This window comes from Drosophila tropicalis, unplaced genomic scaffold (assembly GCF_018151085.1).
Source record: "Drosophila tropicalis isolate 14030-0801.00 unplaced genomic scaffold, ASM1815108v1 contig_593, whole genome shotgun sequence".
Taxonomy (NCBI): domain Eukaryota; kingdom Metazoa; phylum Arthropoda; class Insecta; order Diptera; family Drosophilidae; genus Drosophila; species Drosophila tropicalis.
The window spans coordinates 8,180,862-8,190,802 of NW_027173070.1; positions in this window are offsets into that span (position 1 = coordinate 8,180,862).

Consider the following 9,941-nt stretch of genomic DNA (forward strand, 5'->3'; position numbering starts at 1 on the left):
TCTTAAGAGCTATTGGAATGAAACTTAATATTTGAGGTACTTATAACCCAGGTGAAATAAAGTATGAAAATCATTAGGAACGGACCACTCTATCATATAGAAGGAACTTAGGTGAAGAAATTGGAGTATCGCTATGAAATTTACAAATGTAATAATATTGAATATAAAACCTCAGATCCCAAAATTTCAATAATATCGGATATTTTTGATTTGATTCCGACGATTTCGGCATATCTTGAAAGCCTATAGAAAGCAGAGATATGTATGACAAAAATATGTATTTAAAAAATATTAAAACAACATACAAGCATCAAATTCTATAAGAGCCATATAATATTCATAGTTTTGTACATGAATCTAGAAGAAGTTTGCTTTGAAACAGACAATTAGACAAGAAAAGAAAGTCTATTAAAGAAAGCAGTAAAGATAAGATGACGATTTGGGGGATATTACGTTTATCACTGAATTTTCTGTAGATTCAGTTTCATCTGCGGTTATAACGACACTCAAGGGGCCTACGATTTTCGTCGTTATATCCGAAGGACGTACCAACCGAAGGCCCTTTCATATAAGTTTGTATTGGAACCAAAGCAATCACTCATAGAACTTTAGTCGCTATAACCTGACAGACGTTATAATCGGATTCTACTGTATTTCAATCCAATCTCAAGTAAAGACTGACCTTTATAGGTTAATACTTAAGCCTTCATTATCTGGATTTTTGTCGACCTTTTTGATTTTTATCAAACCTTGGATTTTGCCGGTTCCCTTCTCCAGCCTTTTAGCCCTTCTAAAACACTTCTTTACCGCTTCTAAATCAATTTAATTGATTCGTAAATGTTGAAAACTTTACTTACAAATTTGAATTATCTCATTTAACACATTTCGTCAATTTGATAACCTTTTTAGGGTTCTTTCATGACTGTAAATCTTCCCATTCATCGTCCATTTGCCTTTGGCTAGCTGCAAATTTTAATTTCCGGTTTCTTTTCTTAATGGCTGAGAGCGATGGCCAGAACAAAGGGCTGACCAAATTGGTTGGCCTGCCGTAACTAATCCGCCGTATTCAGTAACATTTATGGCCAACAAGCACGATAACAAAGTTATAACTACAACTAATTTTCAAATAGTTTAATATATAGTTTAATATTATAATTGAAGAGAGACTTTTCTTCTGGTTTCCCTCTCCGCCTCATGTGTTTCTCTTCACCCTCGTTTGAGTATGACGACTGGCGACTGGCTAAGCCTCTTATATGTGATGCCTTCAACCTCTGGTTAAATATTTTCCGTATCTGTTTTTGTCATTGATCAGGTTGGAAGGTTTTTAATGGCGTGGGTCGACCTTTTCCCATTTATCTTTATGTGGCAGCATCTGCACGAAGTTGAGCTTGATCCAAAATAAAAACCAGAAACCACTGAAATTATATTTGCAAAATGAACCTTAATAATACGTTTTAAAGGCTTTTCGTTTTAACCCCTTTTTCTCTTACAAAATTTAATGCAAATTTCTCACGCAAAGAAGGAAATAAAATTGAAACATTAAAAATAAAAAACTACTTAAATAAAGAAACATTTTGTCCACTCAACTTTATTGGCTAATTTCTTAGTATAAACCTGACTTCAACCGAAAACCAAATAAACAGATATTGAAGACAATTGCAAAAGTCATTCAATTCCAGGAAATTGTACAGAAAATAAACCAAGAGAAGGATTCTTTTAAAGTCAACTTTGATCACAGGTGTGGGCAAAGTTTGAATTGTTCAAAATGTTAAGTTCAAGGAGACTTGATATTTAAAGAAATTGTATTTAGACAACTAATATTAACAGATTCTTCTTAATATAAAATTTCTTAATATAAAATTTAATGAAAAGGGATTAAAATTTTAAATTTTTTATGTGTTTTGTGGTTTATTTTTTAAATAGTAGAGTAGAAAATTATTAATTTCAATTCCAGGAAATCTACAATGTCTTTATTGGAGATATACGCGGATCTAGGGGTCTGAAATGTGGAAAATTTGGCCCTTAAAGTATGCAAATGCAATATTATGTTCATTGTTTTCAACAAATTCATAACTTTTCGTATGCCATGCATACTCTACGACTCTATCAACAATGTTTGCTACGAAGTACATTCAAAAAAGGCCTTTCTGGGCGGCTTATTGCATACTTTAAGGGACAAATTGGCCGCATTTTATGATTGGACGCTACAATAGTCGGAACTGAAAGGATTCGTTTAGCTTCTTCATGCACTCGACAAAGCAAACAAAGTTTATTTTCCACAATCTTTTTCATTACGCCCGATAGAACTGGCTTTTGGCGGAAACTCGAGATTTATAGATTGTTTATAGATATAAGGTCTCAACAGAAACAGAAACTCGACGAGGATAGTTGGGAAATATACATACATACATATCTAACTATTTATCTGAATGCAATCTGTAAACACAAATGCAAAAAAAAGTGTTGAAAGAAAGGAATATGTATGCAATCTTGGAATTCTATAGGTTTTTTATATTCTCTTTCTTCCCTTTTCCTTACAGATCGTCTTACATACATATGTATGTGTGTATATGTCGTGACGTTAACACTTTTACTGAATTCACTCATGTTTTTAGTTTTGACTTATAACTCAATCACTTTTTATTTAGAACTGTGTGGTTACTTCCCAGGGGTTTATTATTCTGAGCTCTCTAGGACAAGGCCCCTCTTTATATAGGACCTGACCTGAAGACAGCTCTCATTTGTTGCTATAGTTGCATAGATGCTTGTCCCAAGTGTCATTCTGTAGCCGCTGTAAAGGCAACTGACACACATGTTAACTGGTAGGCTTCGACTCATTAGTCACTTAACCAACACTATCCGACATACATATATGTATATGTTTTATAGAGTGAATCGAGCATATAGAAATGAAAAATCTTACATATTTGGATATTATTACTCTTTTTATGCCAGCTCAAGATTATTTCCCTGTCCCCAAGATAATCTACTTGGATCCAAGTTGCTAGTTTTTTCATCGTCGTCTAGTATCTTGAGTGAATATATGTAAGTAAATCTATATAAATATAAATGTATCAAGTCTTGAATGAATATTTCCAATTGATTTAGATTATTTCATCATTGCGGAAACGAGTATAAATTCATATCCTTTGACATTTCTCAATTTTATCGGTTTTTAAAGATATGTATGTATATGTATGCATGTACTTGTATATAGCTTTAATACATACAAATATAATACCTTTAGAATCATAGTTGCATAACTAACAGCTTAGTGTGATTTAAATTGTAGTTATATACGGATATCGATGTAGATTCAAATAGTTTCCCATCCATAGTAGTATGAAGTCTGAATTAATATGTCTTAGAAATCCAAAATGATTGTAAGATCCTTTGTCCTTTTATATCAGAGACAATAAGTGTTGATATTTTGCTGTTCGTAAGTAGCTATGTATACCATCCGATAGCATCAAGTGAGAGGTTTCCTGTTTCAATTACTCACAGGACATTTGCAAGTAAGACAATTTGTTTATAATAAGAGCAAAAGGGCTGGGGATAACCGACCTTGAAGATTTTATTCAGATCCTTTACCTTACTCTGATTTGTATCTACATTCATGGATGTATTCCGTATGTTCAAATATCACATTTTACCTGTAAAATCTCAAAATTATAGCGGTTTTTACTGTAGCAATAGTAAATTGGCTCTTTTGACGACCTTTATGATTGATGTGAAAACTTTTGTTTGCCGACTCACGGTCAATTGCAAGGTTTTTCATTGGACTTTCCAAATACATACATATATTTCGATCTCTTTCAGTAATGGACCTATGTAGGCATATCTTGAAACAATAAGTACCTATGTATATTCGAATGAAGTTACACTGAGGTACATAGATACATATACATACATACATATGTACATACAAATGTACATATGTGTATGTATGTATGTACATTTAGGAAGGAATTTAAGCTTTAATATTTACTTTTCATATGTTTTTCTTTTGTGTATTTTTGCAAATCTTCTTAAAAGTTATGAAAATAAAACCTTAAATTCCTTCAATCTAAAAGCGATTTGACGCAAATAATAGGAATTTCTGAGATACTTTGCGAAAAAGGGTTCCCATTCTCCCTTTTTAATCATATCATCCTTGAGGTGAAATCTTTCACTTTCAATGCCTTTTGGGGGCTGTGTGGGCGGGTTGGATACTTAACTTTGATGGGATATATTTTTTTTTTTTTTTGGGGGGGGTGGCAGCCTCTTTTCCAAGATGTTGGATGTTAAACTTGTCGGTCGACCTGTCTGACTGAAAATCCCCAATTGATTTTACATCTTTAAATGCGTCTCCTGAAAAAAAAAAAACGAAATCGAAATCCGCTTTCAACTGGAAATACCATCAAGTTTTGCCGCTATGCCGGATTTCCTTTACGTGTAGCTTCCTTTTTTTCTGTTCTTCTCACTTCTTCTTTTTGGTTGTTGTTTTTTTTTTCTTTACGCATAAAAATTGGCGTGAACATGAGAGGTGAACAAAAAAAAAAATTGCCCGACTTGAGTGAACTTTTGCTCAAGTTTGGTTTTCTTTCTTTTTTGGGCAACTTTTGCCGACCCGTTTGGGAAGGTTTTTTTTTTTGCACATACATAAGTATGTGTGTGTGTGTGTGTGTATATGCTGGGCTACCGTGAAATAAGAAACAGGGGACTTTAATCAAATAATTTATTATCCGACACGTTTAATTGAAACTAAAAAATATATTTGTTTGTATGTATGTATGTATTTTTGATTAATTATGAGTCGCAGTTGCGTCGACAGAGCCAGCAGCAGCAGCAGCAACAGCAACCTTTTGTTTCCAAAACACACGAGGCGCTACGTTCAGTTCGGTTCAGTTAAGCTTAGCTTTGGCTCTCAGCTCTCAAGGCCCTGGTGCTCATGCTGTGCTCTGCCAGCGTCGCTGTCAAATGTTGCCCAACCTTTGTGGCTTAACGCTGTCGACGTCGACGAAGCGTCGCTGCTTTCGTTGTCGGTGCCGTTGCCAATGCCTGTGGCCCGCTTGTATGTTTGGCAACGAAAGATACAGATACGGTTACACACACACACACAGGCGCACACATACATAAATACAAATACATTATATACTTTTCTGCCGCCTGATTTCAGTTTTATGTACTCACATTTATGCTTTGTGACTGAAATTCGTGGCAGCGAGGTTATTTTTCCTCTTTATTCCCTTTTTGCCTACATATTCGTATTCACGTATCTGTACTCACCTTTCAGATGGCGCGCTCGCTCTCATTCCCTCTCTCTTTCTGCGGCACTCTCTCTTTGCCATTGCTCTCGCTTGCTTGCTTGCTCTCTCTCTCTCTCTCGCTCTCTGTCGCCCACCCTCATGTGTTTTTTTGTGTGCTGCTTTGTTTCGTTTTCCGTTTTATGCTTGGCTTGGACTGCTGCTTGGGCTTCCACTCGCATATGGCTTCGCTGTCAGTTGTTGTTGTTGTTTGCCTACTCCATTCATTGCCTTTTCCTTCATTCCATGCAGCTTCTGCTCTGCTGCCGCTGTCCCAACCAGTTTCAGTTTTGCGTACTATGTATGCACGTTTCGTTCATTTCGTTTCATATCTTATATCTGGCAACCAGCCCCGTTTTTAGCTTAACTTATGATTCTTTCCCTCTACCCGCCTGTTTACCCCCGCCCCTAAATACCCTTACCACTTTGGAAAACTCTCGTCTGTGCTGTGGTAGTATATGGGGAAGTGAGAAAACTCATTATTATGCTTTGACTGTGACTCTTTTTTGGCCTGTTTGGTACGCGTAGATAAAATTGCCTGCAGGGTTGTCGAGTTATGCGAGTCTAGTTAAATGTTGTGAAATTTGACTTTTCCCCCTTCAAATGTTAGTTTAGTAGGTGAAAATGTATTCAACTTTTACTGGTAAATTCATTTGCCAAGGAAAAATCTTTGAAAATTTGTGAAAACGAAACCTTGCTATAGATTTTCTAGCTCATAGAGTTCAATGCGCTGGCAACCCTGGGTAATACTATTTGCTGCATACAACACAGATGCACCTTTTCACACACACACACACACACATACAGAGAAACAGTGGGCACATAAACATCTGCTGCTGCTGCTGCTGATGCCAGCTCTTGTTGTTGTTGTTGTTGATGATGATGATGATGATCTTTGGTCTTGCTGCGGATGATGATGATGATGTTGATGTGTGTGACGTCACGGCAATGCGTATTGGAAAATCTACACCAAAGATACATAGGCAATAGATTGTATGTATTCGTATGTGCGTGTGTGTGTCTCGGCATGCGCCCTGAATACAAACCCGACGAACGAATCTGAATCTGAGCTGGTTCGTTCGCTTGTGGGGATTTGTTGTACGAACAGCCAAAGAGTTGGGCCATGGAGATGCCATGAAAGAGAAGAAAAAACCCAACATATAAACGACGGCGACGCTGACGCCAACGCCGACAGAGCCACACAAATTAAACTTAAATGCCCCATTCACTTGGAGTCTGCTACCGGAGTTTGCTTTTTGCCTGTTGCAGATGCTTCTGCTGATGATGCTTGAATGGGCAACGGCATCGAGCATCGGGCATCGCCTTTGGGGCATCATCATCATCATCATCATCATGGGGCACATTATTAGTTTCTCTTTCTCTTTGCTCTCTCTCTGGATCTGGCGCTTTATCGCATTTATTGCTTCATGGGGTCTCAATTAAGCTGTTAAAAACCAGTTGAGGCAATCTATCGGCCAGCATTAAAGCCAATCAATAATTTACTACTTGTCCCAAGCCTTAGATGGGTATACATACGTATGTACATATGTATGTATATGTATCTACTTTTGATGCCATGTGCTAATGCCAATGTGCCTAATCATCATCCGGACAGGATGAGCTCAATCAACCTCACAATCAAAGACAGACACAGACAGTGTCTTTAAAATGGCGACTACTCAGAGATCGGTAATTGAAAAGCATGCTGGTCTTTGGCGGCAAATGGGAATTGGCAATCAATATTTAAGTAGGATGATAGTTCACCTCCTTCCCCTCGTCTCCCCTCATTTGTCAAGTTTATCTCATTAATACAAAAAGACAACTCAGTCATTCTCAAGAAGAGTAAATATTAGCCAACTATATACAGATAAACTAGTCTATTTGGAATCCTCATCGACATTATCAAAAATTTGATTGTTAATTGCCTATTTTTTGTTTAAAAACAAAATTCTGGAAATTTGAAATACTTTTAGATGGTTTTTCCTACTTAATTGGCCAGTTTGTGGAACCATCAGAACACTTTTCAGGCTATAAACAAGTAAAAGGAGCAATTTGATATGCAATTTAACAAACAATGAAAGCTAACAGTACTTTTCTGTTAACTTTTGTCATTTACATACATACATATATAAGTTGGTAGTAAACTGATGAAACTTTTTAACCTTAATAAATTCCCCGAAATGTTTAAAAAAATGATCAAAATTGTCTGAAGTCCAAAGCTACCTAAGTTTATGTTGGAAATATGCCAATAGAGATATGCCATAAGAGATATCGAGAAGATTATCGATAAAGAACAATTCCTTATATGGGATACAAAGCGAGAGTACTCCCGAAGACGCTATGCATTGACAAAAAGTAAAGACATGCTAAGTAAACCTTTTAAATGCTTAGTAAGCTGCTGGATACTAACCTAATAACGTCATAAATCAATATTAAGAAGTAACCTCCTGAATCGCATAAAAACTTCTGCAGAAGAAAGAACCTTTTGGAGAAGCTGATTAAACAGGAAAAGATAAAAAAGTCCTGATAACGTTCAGGTTTTACCTTCCTAAGCGAATGCTGTATGTTTAGGATCTCCATTAAACATCATAACTCCACAAAATGACTTCAGACAACTTAGTTGAACTAACGAAGTAAGTTTACAGTTTCATTTCAAGTATTCTGATGCGACTCCAAAGGATATGCCAGACGAAGCTCGCAAGAGCCACTAGCAGTCCGAGAAGCAGATAATTCGTTTGGGCGTCGTTTGGCCATTTGGAAATCTTCTAAATACGATTGAAAGTTACATATGTTTATGGACCAGAGACGAATTCAAGGGGTAGGTCCCTTAAAATTGTAAACTATAGACTCCATTTAGGACACGAAAAGACGGAGGAGTTTTTTCTTCTAGTATAGATCAAGAATCGATTTTTTACTATTCCTAACCGTAAAACTTTATAAGATGGCTAATTTTGATTACCCGAAATGTTATTTGGGATCTGTTTCTGCTATGTATACAAATATTTCTAAATGCGATGAAAAACATGAAGCAGAAACGTAATTATCCTGCCATAATTGTTAAGTAAAAGAAATGTTGAATATTTTTGATGTGATAAATCGTTTTTCCTTTAGTTACATAAGGAATTTGGCTATGAACTAAACTAAGTTATAGCAAAATTAACTAAGCTTTGCATTATTCTGAATAAATCTTGTTTGATTTGTGAATCATTATCAGTTTGTATGTATTTCCTATAATAATTCTGGGAAATTTTTTAAAATGTGTTCATTTTATAGGAATGTTTGCTTTGTTAATAGATTGGGTTTACTATGTTGTACGTATTTAAATTGGCAACGTTCTACTAATACACAATCTGTATGTAATGCTGAATGCATGACTGCTAGTCCTTAGTCCTTTTAAAGGCACTCATTAAACCTTGTACATGAAACGATGTGAATGTAAATGAATGTGAAAAAGGTGATATAGAGGGAAAGGAAAATGTATCTAATTGTAATGTTAACAATGTTAACTAAAATTGGAACTACAATGTGTCTCGTTATTTAGTTTTTGTACCTATCTACATACATACATATGGAAGAGAATAAGTATTTAGAATGTAACTACATTTGTATGTACTTATGTATTCACTGTAATTTTAAAGCACTTTTCTCTGACAGATTTATCAACGAATATAAAACCAAATTTAAATGAATTTATCAACATTTACATAATATGACGTTTCAAAATCTATGAGTCAATATTTCAAATATGTCTAAGAATAACTAAAGAATGACTAATAGTATATTTCGTTTTAGTATCAGCTTATAAACGAGCACTTGTTAAAACTTAACCATGCAAAAAACTACATATATAATTATAAGTATTAACAAAATGAAATCACTTGTTGGTTAAATAACTTAAGATAACAAGAAACTTTAAGCTTTTAGTAAGGAAAACTCGACATTCTTAAGTAAAGTCGGAAATTTATTCACCGATATTAAACATTACTTGGTTTAACTTATATGAAAAGAAAAAGGATTCTAAAACCGTATTTCTATAAAAAGACTCTAAAGCCACATTTTGATGCCTAAAAATCGGGTTTCTATATAAAGTAATGTTAACTTTTGAATCTCTTTTAAGCGTGTTGCATGGAAAGCACTTGATGGATCCCTTTAGCGATTTGTTTGGGGGTCAGTTTAACCATAGATATAATGCTTTGAAATGTTGTAAATTAAGTTATGGCGGATTCTCTTCCAACAGATCGCAGGATATTAACATTCATTGCTCATGTTTACATAGAAACTAAAAAACCATTAATCCTAGTCACTACTTCCAGCTCCAGTGAATGGTGAAATCAACGAAAACTCACATTTGAGAGTAAAAAATATTCAAGGATATAAAGGAATTGTAAAAAACTAAGTTAAATTTAGTCAAACGTCTCGTGACTTTGTCATTCAGTGTCAAAAAACGAATCCAAATCATTTTTTGGATGGTAATGTCGAGTAATTCTATATCACAAAGGGGAAAAGGGGATCAAATTTCCCCAGAATTTGTGTCATTTGCGTTTTCTCTTCTTTAAATACTTTATCATTAATGCATTTATTTGTATACCCTGACCAAAATGAAGATATAATAATTCTAAGAAATACATTTTACATATAAAAATTTGTTTATCTTTT